At 36.8% G+C, this 21,606-nt stretch overlaps 1 pseudogene; it reads left to right on the forward strand.

Moving 5' to 3' along the window:
• The window catches only part of LOC135209749 (holocytochrome c-type synthase-like), a 68,309-nt pseudogene extending 54,713 nt beyond the window's left edge, over nt 1-13,596 (forward strand).
• The last annotated feature ends 8,010 nt before the right edge of the window (nt 13,597-21,606 follow it).

The following is a 21,606-nucleotide window of genomic DNA, read 5'->3' on the forward strand; positions in this document are numbered from 1 at the left end:
TATATTATTCTTTTATTGTTTAAGTCATTTGTTTCAGATACTGCATTCATCATCATCAGTGTATAAAGGTGTAGATAAAAACAATAGTATCCTCACACAGTGCACAAGTACGTATGTGTCTTTCCACCCGGTATCAACTATTCCGAAAGCAGATACAAACAATGATCACTGGGTATATCCTCCCCGCAAATGTTTTGGAATGCAATGCTGAGAAAAGGAATGGAGATGGAAAGATGATGACCTCTCCAGAAGACATGGAACACATAATCAGCATACATAATGTCAATAATGAATTAGCATGGCAAGAAGTAAGTGTGTTTTTATGCATTTTCATCAGCAATGGATATTAAGTGCAGCATTGTTTCAGCATAAAATACCCACTTTCTCACATAGGTGTTATGGCTGTACATTTGAAATGCAGCAGTAGGAATTATTTGGAATCTGGGTGCAGGAAAAGATTCTTCTGTAGATGCAGTGTATTGAAAGGGACAATGTGAACTTGTGTGATTTGTGTAGCAGAATTCACATTGAAGAAAGCAATGGTGTATCGTGCTTTCTATTGTCAATTATCCAGTCAGGGTAACCAAATGTAAGCTGAACATTATGCATATTGAAAAGAAAATAATTATAGCAAATAAAAGTACTATACACAATAAGATTTGTGATTTTTAATCGTTATCTTTATTGCTGTAAGCCATACTTATTATATTTCAATGGAAGTTCACTGGCTGGGGATGTTGTTTTTATTAAGAATAAATATACTGGCTGCATTGCCCTATAGTCTATCTCAGTGATAACTCATTTATAGGTCCTAGTCTAGTTGAGGGTCGAGTTCTGTCATCAGTGGTCCTTAGATAAACAAGCAGAGTAAAGGTACAGTTTCATATCCAAACTTCTTAGACATGCCATAGTCCAAAGCAGGGTCAGTATCTGTCATCGCTGGTCCCAAGAATATACATGCAAAATACATGTACTTTATACATGCAAAATACATGTACGTTTCCTTGGTCTGAGCTTCTGAATGCTGTTTAATATCCCTTGGGTCACTACTGCCATGTCTACCCCCCTCCCACTCCGTATTGTCATTTTGATGGTGTCAGTATATGAGTTGTAGAATCTGCATTAACTCTATTTGTTCCTTTTCTTATAAATCTTTTGTAATTTCAGGTGCTGAAATGGGAGTCTCTCATAAGCAGAGTGTGGCAATCCAAAACTGAAACGATTTGGTGGCAAAAGCAACAGAGTATTCACCACGAGCTAGAATGAGGAGTGGCTTGGGTAATCGGGTTCTTTAGGATTACCTGTTGAGGTTTTATTAATTGTTTGATACTTGACCATTGTCTGAGTGCCAAAGTGCAAGTATTTTGCTTTGAATTGACACCAGAATGAGTACCTCCATTGTATGAATAGTACTCACAGAGTAAAACCACAATATCACCACGTTCCGGCTCTGGGACAGCCAAGACCTGAGAAACCCTATTGACTAAGAGGGTTAATTAATATTATTAGGCTGCTTTTTTTTATTCTTTAGTCTAGATTTTTAAAGGATAGGTTGAAGAGGTCACATCAGTTCTAGATATTTGAATTTTATGATTAAAAAGGCTTGAATACCATTGGTGGAAATCATTTTTATAAGGTAATGTGGCTGTGCCAAGGCAAGATGTTTCAATAGTACATTCTTAAGATAAAACTTCTTTTAAGGGATGGGGCCAAAGGGCAGTCCAGGATAGTAGGGCCCACCCTGAAGATTTTGATGGCCATTCTTGGTGCCAGACCAGAGCCATGATTACTTCTGCTATTATGAATGTTCTGAGTTTAAGTATCCTCAAGCCACCCATGAAGGAAGGAATCTGTGCTCCATTAGGGGCCCCCAAGGCAAAAAAACAAAAAAAAATTCTACATTTTCCTCTTTTAACTTAATATATTCAGATAAAAGTTCACCTTGGGTGATAGGGTTTTAGCAGTAATGGTGTATTGAACAGTGCTCTGGAGTGCTTTGAAAGGTAACTTTGTGGATTCTGTTAATTTCTTATGAAAATAATGATCAGTGGGTGATTGTAACTAGTACATTATTATTATTAATTATCTATCATAGTCCTCCAATTCGACTGGGTGGTGTTCATAGTGTGGGATTCTGGGTTGCATCCTGCCTCCTTAGGAGTCCAGCACTTTTCTTACTATGTGCGCTGTTTTCTAGGCATGAGGCTTGGAGCTACTTCAGCCTCTCATTTTTCCAGATTTCTTTTCAGGGATCGTTGGATCGTGCCTAGTATTCCTATGATTATGGGTACAATTTCCACTCGCATATCCCATATCCTTCTTATTTCTATTTTCAGGTCTTGACCCTTATCCATTTTATTATTATTATTATTATTATTATTATTATTATTATTACTATATTATTATTATTATTATTTTTTTTTTTTTGTCTATCACTCATTCTATTCGACTGGGTGGTTTTTTTATAGTGTGAGGTTTAGCATTGAAAGCAAGATTGTTGCTGACACTGATAATGGTACTCTATCTCTACCAATCCCATCTCCTGTGTGTAGGTCTCTTGCTGCTGAATTACATAACAGAGTTTTATAGTGAAAATTAGTCAAAACTCATATATGTTTATTATTAGAAAACTGGAGCTACCCCCACCTGACTTCTTTTTATTAACATTGCTTCTTTTACTAATTTAGAATTTGTGCTTTCCCTGACTGAAATTAATTTTTGTGAAGAATGTCTAACTAATCAGTTGCTTTAAAAAAAAGTTTATTTTAAGGTACTTGTCTATCTTGGGGAAATGTTTTAATTCTTTTATTTTTCAGTTGTTTGTATTTATCCTCAACTGTTTGCATCTTAAGTTATTGGGTAAAAACTTGAGCTTTATTTCTTTTCTTATCACAGACCTAACTATGTATTTGGCACTGTTGTTTAATGAGGTAATTTTAGATGTTTTATAACGTTCCTCTCCTTTAAAATTTTCCCAAACTATACCGAGCACCATTAAGCAGAACAGTAGATATTCAGTTAATTCAAACAGCCTTGCATTTTCTTCCATAAGATTCAGCACCACATAGTTATCAATAAGCTTTGTTCCAGTTGTGACAAAATTATTGATATGGCCCTCCTAATTACATACAGTAACTGAATGTTGCAACTACAGAATGTCAAACTTGTTGCAAATGTTTTTTTTTCTTTTTTTATCAAGGTTACATGAGTTTCATTTCATTGATGATTTGATTTTTTTATGGTTTTTAATATTGGCCTTAATTTTTTATGTTCTTTATTCATATGTATTCTATTCATTACTTCTCATTTTCCATTATCTGCTGGGATGCTTTAAATGTTAGGGGCTTTGGTTTGTAGCATTTTGCCTTTCCAGATTCTGTAAAAAATATGCAGTACTGTATAAGCCAATCAGATAAAGTGCAGTGTTAGTGCTACACAACAGCATTTGTAAAAACCTGATCACAATTAATTAGGTCTGCCTGTGAAAAATCTTACAGAATAAAGAACATTAAAAAAATCTTATGTTTCCAATCAATACAGGAGTATAATTCAGCAGTGTTATTAGATTTATATCTTAAACATTTTTCAAAGGGGGAAAGGTTTTCCTAATTTCATGTTAACAATGATAAAGCCAGTAGTTTGCATCCATTTGCAATCTGATTTGAGGTGCAAACTACTAATGTTAGTCTTCACAGATTGAAAATGGACTGAAGGTTATGTATTACTCTCTCCTGGGAGAATGATCAAACTATGGTGTTCAGAGTTTTAGGTTGTGAGATTCATGAGATGAAAAATGCAGCTAGTAAAGGTCGTTTCTCAAAAATATTTAAGCACTTGGAGTATTACAGAATTAGTTAGTAGGCTTGGCTAATGATTGCGATGTTAAATGAAAAGGCAAGTTAGTTGTAACCTATGGCTAAAATAGAGTCCTAACCTAAGCCCTGACACAGTGGAAGTTCAGTAGGCTATTAAGAATTGATAAAAGAGAAGGAAAGCTTAACTTTGATGTATACCTTCCTAATTTTAAAAATATATTTTGTGCACCACTCCTATTTTAACACCTACATTTTACTTTTATAGCACATAAGGCTAAGTTACAGGGTATCAAAAACAACATAATGGGTTTCTGGAAATCTGTAATCAAAACCATGTTAATTTATTTACTGAGTCTTAGGTTTCAGTGGCATTTGCCATATACAGATCAAGATTTAATTAAAATCTAAATAAGTGTAAGGGATCAAGTGTTGACGAAATAGTAACGTGGTTGCTGCAAATAGTGTGTTAAGGAAGATTACAGCTATGAATTTCAAATTGCATGGACATGTACAGTTTACATTTAGAGTATGTACATATATATGCTTGCTTATTGAGAAATATATCAAAGTTCAAAAAAACATGCAGGTCGGGGGAGTTTTAAGTAGGTATTTAAATAAATTTGATAAAAAAATACCGATATATTCTATCCTAACTTTCCTTTAACCTAACCTAACCTAGGCATTGTGCCCTGCTTTACACTTTTTCCCAAATGATGGAATAGTCTTCCTAATTACTGGCTGAATTGTTGGGACTACAGAATTTCAAACTAGGTTTAATTTTTTTTTTTAATAAGCTCACTTAGGTCTCATTCCGCTGTTTTCAGGATTTAGTTTTCCAAAAGGTTTTTCTTTGTAATATAGTTTGTAGTTTATTCTTTCCTTATTTTTTTCTCTGCTGGCTTCCTTTCCTAGTTAGAGGCTTTGGCATGTAGAATTTTGCCTTTCCAGATTCTATAAAAAATATACAGTATAGGCCTATTGGATATCAAAGTACTGTGCCATTGTTTTAATGAGACTTTTCTAAAAGAAAATTAAGCAGAATTCATAAGGCCTAAATGTGAAAATAAAAGCTTTTAAAACTAAATAAGTCTTTAAAAAAAAAAATCTTATATTAAAAATCAATACAAGAGTCTAATTCAACCGTATTGTCGGATGTATACATTAAATATTTTTTAACTAAGAATTTTCTTATTTAAATGTTACCAATGATCAAACCAGGTTATTTATAAAGTATTTTGCATACATAACAATTTGATAAGTTAGGCACAAACTCCTAACATTAGTCTTCATAGATTGAAAAGGTACTTAGGAAGTCATGTATTATCCTGTTCTTCAAGAATTATTTTCAAAATAAAAACTTATAGGTTGTAAGAGTCAGGAAATAAAAAAAAAATGTGACTAGTAAAAGTTGTTTTATTTAAAAATGTGACTAGTAAAAGTTGTTTTATTATATTTCAGGGAGTTCACAGATAAAGAAATGTAAAAAAGAAAAAAAGGTACCACAAGGAAACTGAATTTACATGTAAACAATTTACGAAACAAAAATTTATCTTATTCTTTTCTTACAAAATTAGGTAGTGCTCTCGCTAATGATTGCCACATTAAGTGAATAGGCATGTTAGTCATAAGTATGTACTTGAATAAAAATGACCAAAAACACTGATACACCCTACCCGAACCTTCCTTTAACCTAACCTAACCTAGGGTATCGTGCCCCGACTTCCAGTTATGCCCAAATTATGGAGTTATTAGGTGAATCATTGGGATTACAGAATTTCAAACTTGGTATTTATTTTTTTTAATAAGCTCACTTAGGTCTCATTTCACAGTTTTCAGGATTTAGTTTTCCAAATGGTTTTTCTTTGTAATATAGTTTCTAGTGTATTATTTATTTCTTATTTTTCTTTCTCTGCTTGCTTCCCTTCCCAGTGGGATGCTTTTGACATAACAATTAACCACATTAAACCACTATATAACAAATATACAGCCAAATTTAGAAAAACGGTAATAGCTGAAAAAATCGCTTCATGGAAGGAATATGTCTCAAACATATCTTCAAACACATCCACAAGGGATGTCTGGCAAAATAAAGATAAGGAAAATCAATGGAAAACATATAAGACCTCCAGAAGTGCAATACATTTAAATGGAAAAATAATACCATGATACTTATGAAATCAAAACATAATTGGGAAACATTTTTTTGAAAAACATCAGTGCTTACTCCAGCCTAGATACACATTTTCAAAGTATCAGAAAACAAAAGAAAATATAATACTCAATTTTGAAACTCTTGAAGACCTGGAATATAACTATATTTTAACATGGATGAACTAGATAATGCCATCACTCTTGTCATCCCTCTGCACCAGGATATGATAAAATATCATTTGAAATGATAGAAAAATTAGCTCCTATAGCTAAATCATATTTATTAAAATTTTACAATAGTATCTGGCTAAAACGTGTCTTTCCTGATAAATGGAAACATGCCATAATTATTCCAATAAACAAACCAGGAAAGGATGCAAGTAATCCATCCAATTATAGACCGATATCTCTAACAAGTTGCCTATGCAAAATCTTAGAAAAAATGGTTAATGCACGATTAACGTATGTAATAACCAAAGAATCCATTTTAACACCAACACAATTCTGGTTCAATAGCTGGCAGATCAACCCTAGATCCCTTAACACATTTAGAAGATCATATCAAAAAAGGCTTTGAACAAAAGAAATTAACAGTAGCTATATTTTTTGATATAGAAAAAGCATACGATACAACATGGAAACATAACATCATGCAAAAACTCCACTCCAAGGGACTAAGAGGCCACTTACCAATATTTATTAAGAACTTTTTCTAACAAACAGAACTTTTTTCAAGTAAGAGTAGAAAAATTAACCTACTCAGTTAACTATAAAAAAAAACTGGAAGAAGAATCCCTCAAGGTAGTTGTCTTGAGCTGTACATTGTTTGCTTTAGCAATCAATGACATTACTATATTTACCAAGTGGTGTAAAAAAACAGTTTATATGTTGATGACTTTTGTCATTTACTATACGAGTAGTAATCTGAGACATGCTCAGAGAGTTCTCAGTACTGCCATTTCAAATATATGTAGTTGGGCAAATTCAGTTGGATTTAAATTTTCAACTGATAAAACAAAAGCAATCGTCTTCTACAAAGACAAAAGGTGGATGAAGAACCAAACAATCAAACTGCATCTTTATAGCACTGAAATACAATTTTGTACAAAAATCAAAAGTATCTAGGAGTAATATTTGATCAACATTTAAATTGGAAAGAGCACATCAAATACATTAAAGCCAAGGGCATCAAAGCCCTTGCCATATTAAAAAAGTTATCACACACTAATTGGGGAGCAAAGCGAGACATTTTATTAATGATATATAAGGCAACAGTCTTATCCATAATAGATTACTGCTGTCCAATATATTCATCCGCCTCAGAATCTGCACTAAAATCTCTCGATGCAGTGCACCATGAAGGCGTGCGATTGTGCACAGGAGCTTTCCGATCGTCCCCAACAAACTCACTTTTGTGGAGGCAGGTGTTTTGCCCTTAAAACATCACCGTAATTTAATAACAATACAAAGAGGTCTTTTCAATGCAAGCAGGATCGTCTCCTGCAACTTACTGCTTCCAAAACTGTAATCAAGTAACAGCAGTTAATAGTACTAGCTCTTTCCCAAAAGAGCTAGATACATAATGAACATACATAATATGAATCCAATTTTTCACCCACCAATGGAATTGCCACACCATGGATTTTAAATAGAGTAAAGATATGTACCTCCCTGTCTTACCTACTCAAAAAACAAATGACAAGTACGGAAATGTACCGCCAACATGCTTTGGAGCACATTAGAAGAAAAGGCGACAAATTTATGATATATACAGACGGCTCCAAAAATAATGTTGGAGTAGGAGCATCTGCATATTCGAAAAATATGTTAAGTAAAAAAAAGCCTACCTTCAATATCATCAGTATTTACTGCTGAAGTCACAGCCATACAGATGGCTCTAGATATGATATCTGAGGCAAAAGCAAGTGTCTGTTATTTTCAGTGACCTCACCGTAGCGCTATAGAGCAATAAGACAGTATAAACCAGGAAACCAAATAGTACAGGAAATTCAAATAAAAATTCATCAACTCCTCCAATAAGGAATATCAATGGAAATATGTTGGATCCCAGCACACGTGGGAATAAAAGGAAATGAATATGCAGACTCTGCTGCCAAATTAGCCTGCACTATCCCTCCAACAATTTCATGTGCCCCACAGTGTCAGACTGGGTAAAATCAGTTAAAACATTAATTTACCAGGTTGGAAAGAAAGAATGGGCCCTCTGTGCCAACAACAAATAAACTTAAAAATATAAAAACTGAAGTCTATGCATGGAGGACATCCTCACAGGAGGAAAGAGCAAAAGAGGTGATCCTAGCAAGGCTACGTATAGGACACACAAGATTCTCACATGGTCACTTGAGTCAACACATTGCTGACCCAGTGAAATGTAACAGATGTCAAAACACCCATGACAGTACAGCATTTGCTTGTTGAGTGCCCAAATTGGACCCAGCAAAGATCTATTTATCTGCGGAGTTCGGAAATGAAAAATATTCTTGCGGAAAGCAGGGATTTTTCAATTAATAAAATCATAAATTTTTTAAATAAGACGGGTTTCTCAAATAAAGTCTAATTTTTTTTTTTTCAGGATTGATCCCTGAGAACCAGCCCGAGAAGAGTCTACTTGAGACTCAGAGGTCTGGAAAAACTAACACCTATTAATAATAATAATAATTTGGCATGCAGAATGTTGCCTTTCCAGGTTCTATAAAACATATACAATATAGGCTTATTGGATATCAAAGTACAGTGCCATTGTTTTAATAAGACACATATCTCAAAAACAGTTAAGCAAGTAATAAGGTCTAGATGTGAAAATGAGACCTTTTAAAAATAAATAACTGTTTTTAAAATCTTTTATTCAAAATCAATACAGGTTTCTAATTCAACTGTGTTATCAGATTTATACCTAAAAGTATTTTTGAAACAAGGAGAGTAAGACTAGGTTATTTATAAAGTAGTTTGCATCCATTAGCAATATGATAAGTGAGGTGCAAGCTACTAACTTTAGTCTTCACAGATTGAAAAGGAACTTTGGAAGTGATGTGTTACCCTGTCCTTCAAGAATTAGTTTCAAAAGTAAAAACCTTTAGGTTGTAAGAGTCAGAAAATAAAAAAAGATTGTGATTAGTAACAGATGTTTATTATATTTCAGGGTGTAAATTAAGTTATACTCTATACTTTTCTTACAAAATTATGTAGCAGGCTCAGCTAATGATTGTCATGTTAAATGAACAGGCAAGGTAGTTGTCATAATTATCTTTTAGAATAAAATTTCCAAAAACACTGATATATCCTATCCTAGCTTTCCTTTAACCTAGGGCATCGTGCCCTGACTTCCAGTTATGCTCAAATTATGGAATGACCCTCCTCATTATTAGCTTAATCATTGGAACTACAGAATTTCAAACTAGGTGTAAATTTTTGTAATAAATTCACTTAGGTCTCATTTCACTGTTTACAGTATTTAGTTTTCCAATTGGTTTTTCTTTTTATTATATTTTATAGTTTATTCTTAACTTCTTATTTTCCTTTCTCTACTGGTTTCTATTCTCAGTGGGAGGCTTTGGCATGTAGAATTTTGCCTTTCCAGATTCTATAAAAAAAAGTATAGGCCTATTGGATATCAGAGTACAGCGTCATTTTTTAATAACACATTTCTAAAAAAAAATTATTTATAATGTAATTGGCATCTATTAGCAGTCTGATAAGTGAAGTGCAAACTATTAACTTTCGCCTTCTCAGATTGAAAAGGTACTTGGGAAGTGATGTATTACCTAGTTCTTCAAGAATTATTTTTGAAAGTAAAAACTTTTAGGTTGCAAGAGACAGTTAGGAAATAAGAAAAATAATACTACGTATAATAGATTCACATCAACCGTGCATCTGTTGTCTAGGCCAGTCCCTTACAATACTCCTGATTGGCTGTTGATATGCCTATGACGGCTGGAAACTCAGTCTCTCTTGAAAGTTCACATAGACAGTATGTATGTGCCTCCTCTCCTGAGGGATACTTTTGAAAGACGTATCCTTCAGGAGAGATTGAACACATCCTGCCCATGTGAACTCTTGAGAGAGACTGAGAGTTTCCATCCCTGTCATTGGCTTATCAACAGCCAATTAGGAGTGTCGCAAGGCTCTGGCCTAGACATCAAATGCTAGGTTGTTGTGAATCTACCATAGTAAAAGTTGTTTATTAGGCCTACCTTCTGGTGTTTGCCTTCTTAATTTTGGAAAATTATTTTGTTGACTTTCCTTCAACATCCACATTTTACTGATTTTGGTACAATAGACTTAAGTTACAAGGTATTGAAAACATCATGGGATTACTGTGTTCTGTAACCAGACACATTTTATTGTTTACGTACTTTGTTTTTGTTTTTACTGGCTTTTGCCAAATACAAATTGAGATTCAATTAAAAATTAAAGTGTACAAGGACAAGTTTTGAAGAAATGCAAATTGGGTAGCTAGATTTGATGCATTAAGGAAGGTTACTGCTATGAATTGCCAACTGCACAAACATGTACAATTCATAAAAAGAAGTATATACATGTGCATTCTCTGAAACCTCACAGCATAGCCTAGGGTACTCTAGATTCACTATACTCGGTTTTTTTCCATCTGTCCACCCGCCTGTGGTGTTTGCGTATGGTAACACTGCATCCCGGGCTTTAGATAGTTACATTCAGCTTACATTCAACATTTATAATGATATCCTATTTTGCATATTAACGGTGTAATTCACATACAGTAAATTATTAAAACACTTTTCAGTTGCAAATGTACACCCAGATATCCTTTTATTTACCTTAAACTTACACAGCGTAACTATTTAAAGCCTGGGACGCAGTGTTACCATGCGAAAACACCACAGGCGGATGGACAGATGGAAAAATACAGAGTATAGGTATTGTTAGAGGTGAAGTGTAGTTGAGTGACTGCAGATTGGAGGAGTGTATATATGTGTTTGTGTAAGGTTTGCCAAATCACTTAGCCTAACCTTAATTATACTTCATCTTTAACTGTACCTAGTGAACCTAGAGTAGCCTAGGTTCTGCTGTGAGTTTCTAGAGCCTAGACCATCTTAGTTGTCGTGAGCCTAACCTAATCTAATGTAGGGCATTTGCTCTGACTTGGAAGGAGTGGGGTTTCCCCCTTCCCAGTTTAATAAAGGTTTTTAATATTTTTGGCCTTTTCCATGTTAACCCCGGTCTGCAGAAAACTCTGAAGAAGTTTTGAGTTATCCCTCGAAACTTTGCTATTACAGAACTCAAAAAAACTCATATGTTGTTTTCAGTACCCAGTAACTTAGCCTAAGTCACAGAAAATCGTAAAATTTAGATGTTGAAGGGCAACAAAATATTTTTCCAAAATTATGGAGGAAAACATCAAAGTTTAACCTAGATTCTCTTCTGTCCTTCGTTAATTCTTAATTGCCTATTGAACTTGCATTGTCTTTAGGCATAGGCTACGACTCTAATCTGAGCTATTCTGTTGTGACTAATTTGCCTGTTTACTCTGAGATGGCTTCCTTAACTGAATCTTCTGTCTTATTTTGTACAAAAACATAAACATTGTCGAAGTAGATGCATAGTTGTTCCAAGAGTGTGAATATTGAGTCATAGTTGTTTGTAAAGACTGAATAGATAGATCCAATTCTGATTATTATTATTATTACTGTTATTTTATTCAGAAGATGAACCCTGTTCATATGGAACAAGCCCACAGTGGCCATGAACTTGAGATTCAAGATTACAAAGGATATGGTGTTCATTTGAAAGAAGTAACAGAAAGTAATAGGAAATGGAGAAAGGAGAGGTCAGTTACTAGAAAGGAAAAGGTAAATTAATAATTAAATAGAATAGAAAAAAATATTTAACAACAAAGGATTACCTACTGTGTATTCGGGAAGATTTAAAGTAACACAGTTGTATGTTTATTCGATTAATGAAAGTGGCACTAAAAGATGTTAACTAATTTACCGAATTTGGTGGAGAGTAAAATTTAGTGGATCATCATATTTCTTTTGTTCTTTCCAGTTATGAGTTACCTTTTGACCGCCACGACTGGATTGTTGACCGTTGCGGCAAAGAAGTTCGCTACATTATCGACTACTATGATGGTGGTGATGTTGATCCTAAGGACTACAAGTTCGCAATCCTTGATGTTCGGCCAGCTATGGACTCCTTCGACAACATCTGGGACAGGATGGTTGTTGCATGGTGGCGCTGGACGAGGAAGGAAGAATAACTTACTTTATTTTATATGGTCATTGTTGAGCAAAGGAGAAATTTGCTCTATAAAGATGAATTGTTACACGTTGCATTGAACTGATCACTGCCCAAGACAAATCCGTTAGAATGTTCATGCATATTATACTTAAGCAAGTTTTCTTATCCAAGTACAGTGGATTAATATAGTTGTATGAACAAAGATGACACAGGTCAGTATACTGTACCTTTGGAAAGTAATTTGCCTAATTCTTTCACTTAGATGCAAGTAGCTATTTTATGTGTTAAAAAGTTATGAATGTTTTTGTAATTTCTTGGTGATACTTTAAATATTCTGCCCTTTTAATTAAGACTCAATTAGTTTCTTGTTAATTTAAGTATTTCATTATTTTCCTTAGGACTCGAGTATATTTAGTAGTATATTGTAGTACTACTGAACCCATGATTCAGCAATAAATAGGGAAACGCAGCTTGCCAAAGTTGAAATACAACAGTTTAAAAGTCTGTCCTGATGCTTGTGTAAATAATTTGTAAATTGTATTTTGCTTATCATAAGTTTCTGTTCACTATGTTTAAAGTCCTAATAAAAATACTTAAAGTCAATGCAGGTGATATACAGGTGTTATTTAGGATAAAAGCAGTATGAAAAACAAAAGTTTCAAATAGAGCGTAACAGTTTTTTTCATATTCATAGTTATGAAGAGTTACCCTTTGAAAGCAACTCAGATTAAAGTACTACTGTACATTTTTTTCTTTAATGTGCACATACAGTGCCAACATTCCAGCAAGAGAGGGAGTATGTGTGCCTCGGATGTTATATTACATAAAGTTTGCTGTTTATCTTTGCCTCTTGGCTTAAGTGACCTAAACGCTTTGGTTACTGGCCATGAAGGTAAGGATTAGTTATTAGGGCTTTATAAAGGTTAATGGCCACAGAAGGCACTTACAGGCTGCTCTGCGAGCAAGAGCCCGTGCTGACACAAGGTCAGCTTAATCAAAAACAACAACAGTAGGCAAGGATTAGTTTTCAGGGTACTCCTTGGACAATTAGATATTTCTGTGCTGGATCTAGATTACATAATTTTTATCTGTCTCTTTACCATCTTGATATTTGAATGGACAGGGTGTTATGTGAATTTTTCACCTGGAAATGAGTTTGCATACTGTATATGAAATGTACAGTGTTTTGCAAAGGATCATTTATTTTAATTTGCGAAAGGTATTTTTTAATTTATTATGAGCTCCTTCATCTTGATGCTAATTTTAGGGTTATTCCAGCTTTGTATATCTTTTATTGTGATTTGAAGCAGAGTGACATAGTCTTGTACCTTATTTAGCATAGTAAGGAGCTTATAATGTACATATTTTGTAAAAAGTAAATAGAAGAAAACTATTTTTGTGTTCTTTATACCCTCAGGCATAAAGGAGAAAGGGCTTGAGTTTTACATTATTTACAAGGACTACATTCTTGATTCTGAAAAGCTTCTTTAAACACAGACACCCTCTTGACTTTCAATATACGTTGGGGAAGAGCTTACAAAGTATGTAATAGTTCTTTTCATGCATGACTTTCATAGCACAGTTGAGTATTTATATTTTTAAGCATGTAGAATGTACCATATATTAGTTCCTTTAGTGTTGCTATTTTGCACTATGAATTGTATTTGGAATGGTACAAGTGCATATTCACGCAAGTGAGAGTAGGTTCAAGTTTCAGCTGTCAGTATTTGAATGACTGATATTTTTCATTGACCTGTACTATATAAGAATGTGACTCAAGAAGCAATGGAAAACATCTCATTTTAGAAAAGCTTAAAAGGTCTTGTCTTCTCACATATTAACTGTTACTGCTTTTATTTGTAGCAATGATTTGCTATTTTTGTTAGAAGGGTACTACTTCAACTTGAATTTAATATTTTAGGTTCTAAGTGATTTCTGTCAGTCAATCTGCAGCTTATTTTATTTTAGTCTGTGCATTCTATGTAAGCTGTAAAAATAATTTAGAAATTACACAGTTAAATTTCATACAAATTTAAAGTCATGATGTGTGCAGTGTATTATTTTAGTCTAATGATACTGACCTTTCATTTCTGTCATAAATTTTTATAGGACTAGCTTCTTCTGAATTGGGGAAAGTTATTGCCATATATTCAGTCAGTCAATCAGACTCTGTTCTCCACAGTCTTTCTACATTGAAGATAATTTTTTTTTATTTTAGTTTGCAGTGATGAATCCTTCAATCAAGGATCTTGATTCTTTTTACTAGTACATAATTGATAAAGCAATCTCTTTCTATTCTTCAAATTGCTTTTTACTTTTTTATTATTTCCTTGTATAAGTTTCCAGTAATTGTTGTTGTTACTAAAATGTGTTTAGTAAGTGTTAGCTACTTTTGTTGTAGTATCTATTTTATGTTATTTTTATATGCTGTTTTTTTTTTGAGAATTTTGCATTCATAATTTTGTTTATTGCTATGATATTTAATAATTTGTCTGCTTTGTACTAAGCTAATTTCCATAATGAAACTTTGGCCAGGGTAAGAGGGAGGACATAGGTCCGGATTAATTTTTCAGTTAACTCTGATGTCCTCATCAGTTAGTAAGGTTCTGATGTAATGGGAGTCTTGCTCCAGCGAATGAAACTAAACCAACCAAATTCTGGTGCTCTTCATGCTATGGCCTTTTAGTATACAAGTAGCTTGCCAAGTAATTACATAGCTATGGCTTCACTTCTGTGGGCAGCTAGAATTTTGAGACTTGGGATAGCGCTACTTTTGTTTTGGCTAGTCAAGTAACCCGGCCTACTTTCAGGGTAGAGATGAACCAACTTAACACCAAGTTCAGTTGTTTCTGTGATTAGCAGTAGCGAATTTTGGGATTACCATTTACTTCTCGGTTAATCATAGTTACTACAATTGGTGAAGTACTCTTGCTATTGGTAGCCATTTTGGCACGATTAGGTATTGTCAGGCACTTACTTAACGCAGTCATCGATTTTGACTTTTATATCTTAATTTTGTTTGTTAGACTGTTGACCTTAGTCTTGTCGGTGACATAATTTTGTTTGTTAGACTGTTGACAGTCTTGTCGGCCATGTCCAACTCTAGTTCTTGGAGTGTTAGTTATTGCAGCAAAGGCTGTAATACTAGATTAATTAAAGCTTGTTATGACTCTCATTGTGTACTCACTAATTGTAGGGGTCAAGATTGTTCTACTCATCTTGACTTGTATTGAATGTGAATAATAGGACAGTAAAATGCGGAAGACTTAGGCTAGCCATTTTAATAAGTTGGAATGTGACAAGAAAAGGAAAGCGGCGCCTCTAGGCGAATTGTAAGAGACATTAGCTAGTCAGACTATGAATGACGATGCCTCTTTTACTGAATCTGTGTCTGTTCCACTCATTCCCATTTCTCAAACTGTACCACCCTCTCCTCACCATGGCTCCCTTACTCTTGAACCCAACCCCACTGCCAGCCTCAAGTTGAGGGTTAATCAGGGATGTAATATGATGTTGAACGCCATGGAACAATTAGGCGCGTCAGGTAAGGTCCTTTTGGACACAGTGGGGTATAAAAGTGATAGTGTTAATATAGTGCAAGTGCAGTGAAGGAGATGGCTGCCCATCCTGCCCATTCTCCTAGTCAGAGGTCTCTAGCATACTCCCCTAAACCTGGAAGGAGTCATGCTGGTAGCCCAAGGCAGGTCGGTGGGGGTCTGCCCATGAATAGTCGCACCCTCAGTCGAACCTGTTCTTGTATTCCAGGTTCTAACAGAGTGCCGTTGGAAAGGTGTGTCTAAGCAAGTGTCATGTCTTTCATCCAGCTTGTCTAGTTTGGGAGAATCTAGTTGCAGGCACCAGTGGGACTTTTCTGACGAATCTCGTCCTCTGGAAAGACGAGCTAGGGATGATTCCCATTCTACAGTGTCTCCCAAAAGGTTCAGTGAATTATCATTAGATCAGTGCCAATTATGTAGTTTTTGTGATAGTCCCAACATTTCTCTCAGGAGAATCTATTGTTCGAAGGACAGTTTTCTTCATCTATGCATTCTTCCTCTCTGAAACGCTCTTCCTCCTCAAGGAAGTTGTCTGTTGAGTGCCCAGACGACGCTCCTTTTTGCTTTGCACCCAGGAAAGTTTCCTAACATCCGTTGGCACCAGATTCTTCTCATGTGCGCCTGGTTGTTCCTTAAGCAACTGAGAAGTCTAAGGCGCATAGTATACACCGTGCATCTGCACACTTGGGAGCTCACAATCACCTGTTAGTGTCTGATTCACCAGTGTTTTCCGAGCAGTCTACAGGTATGTATTAAGAAGCGCCCGTTGGCGCCAGATTGCCCAGTAGCAACACAGCGCTCATTGATGCCAGAGCACCCATTGGCACCATTGCTCCCATTGGCACCAGAGCACCCATCAGCACTGGAGCACCCACTGACGCCGAATTACCTAATGGCACTGGAGTGGCCATTGATACCAAATTACCCAATGGCGTCTGACCTTCCATTGGTGTCTCCACGCCCATTGGCGCCAGAGAGCCCATTGGCAGGGGTCTCCCAGTGGCACCAGAGTACCCGTTGGCCACAGAATGCCCCTTGGTACCTGTATACATTGATAAGCAACCAATAGGTTTGAATCAACCTTTATCCCCAGTTTTTAATGTGGTCTCCAAGCGCCTGTCGGCCTCCGAGGATCGTTCAGTGCCAGACCCTCCTGCCTCATCTTAAACTCTGGCACTGTCTCCAGTTAGTACAACAGCAATGATGCCTACCCAGCCCACAGGTTTCTAAGCCTTTACTTGATTAGACCCTTCATTACTGGCGATTCAGTGGCAACTGGACAACATCTGGGGTTGGGTTAAGAAAACCCTGTTGCCTTCTCAGCTCAAGAAGTTGGACCAGAGTGCCCCTCCTTCTGCTTATACTCAGTACTTATTTTTTTTTAGTGACTTTCCCGGACTACTTCTCGTCAGCAACCCCAGTTTCACTTGCTTCGAGTTACCTTATGGATAATCAAATGGTCGCCATTACAAGACTCCTGGAAATGGAGCTTTCTTCATCCACAGAGAAGGCTTTAAGTGAAGTGGACAGATGGCTCTCGGAAAAGGGAGAGCAGGGAAGTGCCAACTTTAGTTTCTCTTCTTCCAGGGATTCTCATAGGAAATATCTGTCCTACACAATAGGGGAAGCTCCTTCCCCGGGGTTGTCCACCTCCTCCCAGATAACTTCTCCGGCCTGATAAATTCCTCCTGGAAGTCTGCCCTCTCTGCTAAGATCATGTTCTCTACTTCAGAACTTGATCATTTCTTGAAGAACCTTTTCAAAGTCTTCAAAGTTGTGAGCTTCTTAGACTGCCTTTCTTAGAGTGCCTTTCTTTAGCAGAGGATATCATCTCTGATTTTATGGGAGTTATATCCTTACTCGACAAGGGCATAAAGGACGAGTCTCAGGAATTAGCTTCCATTTCTGCACTGGAATTCTAAAGAAGAGAGAACTTTGGTGTTCATATACTACAAAAGGAGTGACCCATTCACAGAAGTACACCCTTCTCTTCTCTCCATTGGGTAGACAACACCTGATCCCTCAGGCAACAGTGTTCCAGATTGCTTCTGATCTTCAGAAAAAATCTACTCAAGATCTCCTTGCCCAGTCCACAAGATGCCCTAGAGAGGAGCCTTCTTTTGGTGTCCGTACAACCTCTCTTCTGTATACAACCACAGCCTTTTCGAGGTAAGAGTAAATAATAAAGGCAATTCTCCAGATCTCAAGGAAATGTCCATTTTGCCTCTTGACCGATCAAGAAGTCTCCTACGAGACCTCCCCATACATTAATGAGAATTTCGCCCTCCGTACTCCTGTGTGAGCAAGGTTCCTCCACTTTTGGTGATCATGGGATGAAAGAGGGGCAGAATCCTGGCTTGTACAAGTTTTAAGAGAGGGATATTCAATTCCGTTCAAGTGAAAGCCTCCTTTGACCAGCTCGCCAGTAACTTGACAGCCTACTCAATAGGATTAGAGGTTCTTGGCCTTCTCTCAGGAAGTTTTCTCCCTTCTTGAAAAGAGAGCCATCGAAATGGATGAGAACACTCACTCTCTAGGATTTTACAATCTACTTTTCTTAGTCCCAAAGGCCTCAGGGGGCTGGAGGCCAGTTCTGGATGTAAATGCATTGAATTTGTATATTCAGAAAACCAAATTCAAAATGGAAATGACCCAGACCATATTATCTTCCATTCGCCAGGGAGACTGTATGATATCAGTTGACATGAGGGATGCTTATGTTCATATCCCAGTCCACCCGGAATCAAAGAGGTTTTTAAGATTTGTGTTCCAGAACAAGGTACTATATCAATTCAAAACCCTTTGCTTCATTCTGTCCATGGCTCCGTAAGTGTTCACACATATTCTGGCTCCCATTGTGAAGTGGCTACACCTGGTAGGGATAAATATTTTGCTCTATCTGGACAATCGGCTTTATTTGCTCCCAATTGTGGTAAAGATGTATGGAGGGCCTTCTAGCCTAAGACCTGGGCCTTTTAATAAATCTTTAGAAATTGCAAATAATTCCTAGTCAGAACAGTATATTTGGGAATGAGGATAAACTCTCAGACTTTTCAGGTGTTTCCCTCCCCAAAAGGATCAGTTTGTGTCTTCAGAAAGTAGAAAAATTTCTCTCCCTTCAGTCCTGCTCTGCGAATGATTGGATGAGCTTACTGGAGACGCTCTCATCCATGGAACAGTTCACTTCCCTGGTAAGGCTAAGCACAAGAAACCTGCAATTCTTTCTCAGAATCAGTTGGGACAGAAACAACCAGGAGGCTCGTTCAAAGAAGACCTGCTTTGGTGGAGGTCAAAAGAAAAACTGTTTGAAGGGAAGTCACTCCTTCCTCTGAGCCTTGATCCAGTGTTTTATTCAGATGCCTCTGACCTAGGTTGGGCCCCTATCCTGGGGGGACAATGTGATCTCAGGAATTTGGACCACAGAACATAGTAAATGGCACATCAATTTAAAAGAGTTGAAAGCAATCACCAGTGGATTGGTGATTGAAAGCCTTTGCAGTGGAAGTCTTCAACAAGACAGTGACAGTCCATTTGGACAATACCATGGCACCGTTGTATAATATAAGGAAACAAGGAGGAACACATTCCTTCACCCTTTGTGAGGCAGCAAGGACCCTCCTCTTATGGGCAGATCAAAACCGAATGAGAATTTTAACCAGGTTCATTCAAGGCAAGTTCAGCGTGTTAGCGGACGAACTGAGTCACCGAAAACAAGTACTCCCCACTGGATGGACGTTAGACCCCCTCCTGTATGCCTAGATTTGTGGAAACTGTGGGGAAGGCTGGTTCTTGTTTATGCCTTCCCGCCATTCAAGATGGTGAGGAAGATCATCAACAAATTCAGGTCTCATTGAAATCTCTCAATAACACTCGGCACCATTTTGGTCTTCGCAGGAGTTGTTCCTGGACCTTCTAGAGTTGCTGATGGACACTCCAAGATTACTGCCTCAAAAAGTTGGTCTACTCAAACAGCCTCACTTCAGACGTTACCACCAAGGACTGTCCACTCTGGCTGGCTCTGACTGCATTCATACTGTCAGGAGATTGGTGTGAGCAAATATTGCTTGAAGAAAGGAGCAGTCCTTGAGCAAAGTGCATCAAGCCAAGTGTACAGTCTTCTGATCTTGGTGCAGAAGACATAACATCTTGTCTTCTCAGACATTTGTAGCAGAAATTGCTGATTTCTTTCTGTATCTTGAGATTTTCTAAGGGCTTGTAGACCTTGACAATTAATGGATACAGAGTGATGTTAAGCTCAGTTTTCAAGCATAGGGGAGTTGCTCTTTCCTCTAATCAAGAATTGTCCAACCCCATCAAATCTTTTGATACTACCTAACAGAAAAAAATTAGGTCAATAACTTGGAATTTAGACATGGATTTTAAATGGGTGTCGGAACCACATTTTGAGCCTTTACGCACAAGTTCGTTGTGGGACGTCACAAGAAAAACTTTGTTTTTTGTGGCCTTAGCGACTGCTAAACAAGTGAGCAAATTACACTCGATAAGAGGATTGGATTTTCCCAGGGGAATGGAGTTTGTTCATTCACCCTGGGGTTTTTAGCAGGGACAGAGACACCGTCCAAGCCCTAGCCTTGCTCTTTTACTATAAAATGTTTAATGGATATTCTAGGGCCTGAAGAGGAAGGGAGAGCTCTTTGTCCCATCCGGCTCCAAAGTACTATCTTCACAGAATGGAAAAGATTCGGGGGCCTTCAAATAATTTGTGGCACTCGATGAAAGATCTGTCACATCTGCTTTCTAAAAATACCCTGGCATTTTTTCTGAGAAGCTTAATTGCGGACACCCACTCTCAGATTTAGGAGGAGTCCTTAACCTTGATGAAAGCGAAAGCACATGAAGATAGGACAGTGGCCACTTCACTTGCCTTTAAGCATAACCTATCTCTTTCCTCAATCATCCAAGCAACATATTGGAGGTGCAAGTCTATGTTTGCGTCCTATTCGTACTTGCGCAAAGTTGAAACCATTTATGAAAATGGCACTACCTTGGTTCCATTTTCAGTTGCTGGTATGGTGTTGGAGGAGGGAATAAATTTTATTTTCCATCCTTTTTTCTTCTTCACCTTGCGCAAGGGTGTCGAGTCAAAGGGAGCCTGGTTGCTATGTACTCGGAGCACCCAACAGGTTATTTTAATGGTTGGGTAGGGGTTTTTAAATTTGGCTTAGGCGACGAATTTGTTTACTCTGTTTATTTGTTGAATTATGGTACTGAGCCCAGGGCAGGGGCATCTTCTTAGAATTTGCTAGGCATCGAACATTTCCTTAGCTGCAAAGATCCTACGCTTCTACAAGTTAAGATGAGCTCCATCCAGAGGCAGTGTCTACCTGTAGCAGCTCTCTTAACAGGTAAGGAACCAACGAGCATTTCACCAAATGCTAGCATTATCTCTGTTTTCATTTCATTTTAATGTGTCATTATTTAGAATAAATATGTCCATGTATCCCACCTCCTTTAATGTGGGAGTCAGCTATGTAATTACATGGTGAGTTACTTTTATAAGAATATTTTTCAATAAAGATAAGATTACATGATCATAGCCCGCCCTCCCTCCCTCCCTGCACATGGGCTAGAAAGCATAAACAGCTGAACTTGGTGCTAAGTGGGTTCCTCTCTACCCCGACAGTGGGCAGGGTTAGTTCCTCAACCAAAACAAAAGTAGTGCTACCGTGAATCTAAAAATTCTAGCTGCTAATGGCAGTGAAACTATAACTATTTAATTACTTGGTAAGCATACTATATAAAACCTTATTTTATTATAAAAATTAATTTTTTCTCAGAGGTATCACTTGAAATCTCTTCTGGGCTTTCCAACCACATACGGAAAG

The sequence above is a fragment of the Macrobrachium nipponense genome, chromosome 38, assembly GCF_015104395.2.
Source record: "Macrobrachium nipponense isolate FS-2020 chromosome 38, ASM1510439v2, whole genome shotgun sequence".
NCBI lineage: Eukaryota > Metazoa > Arthropoda > Malacostraca > Decapoda > Palaemonidae > Macrobrachium > Macrobrachium nipponense.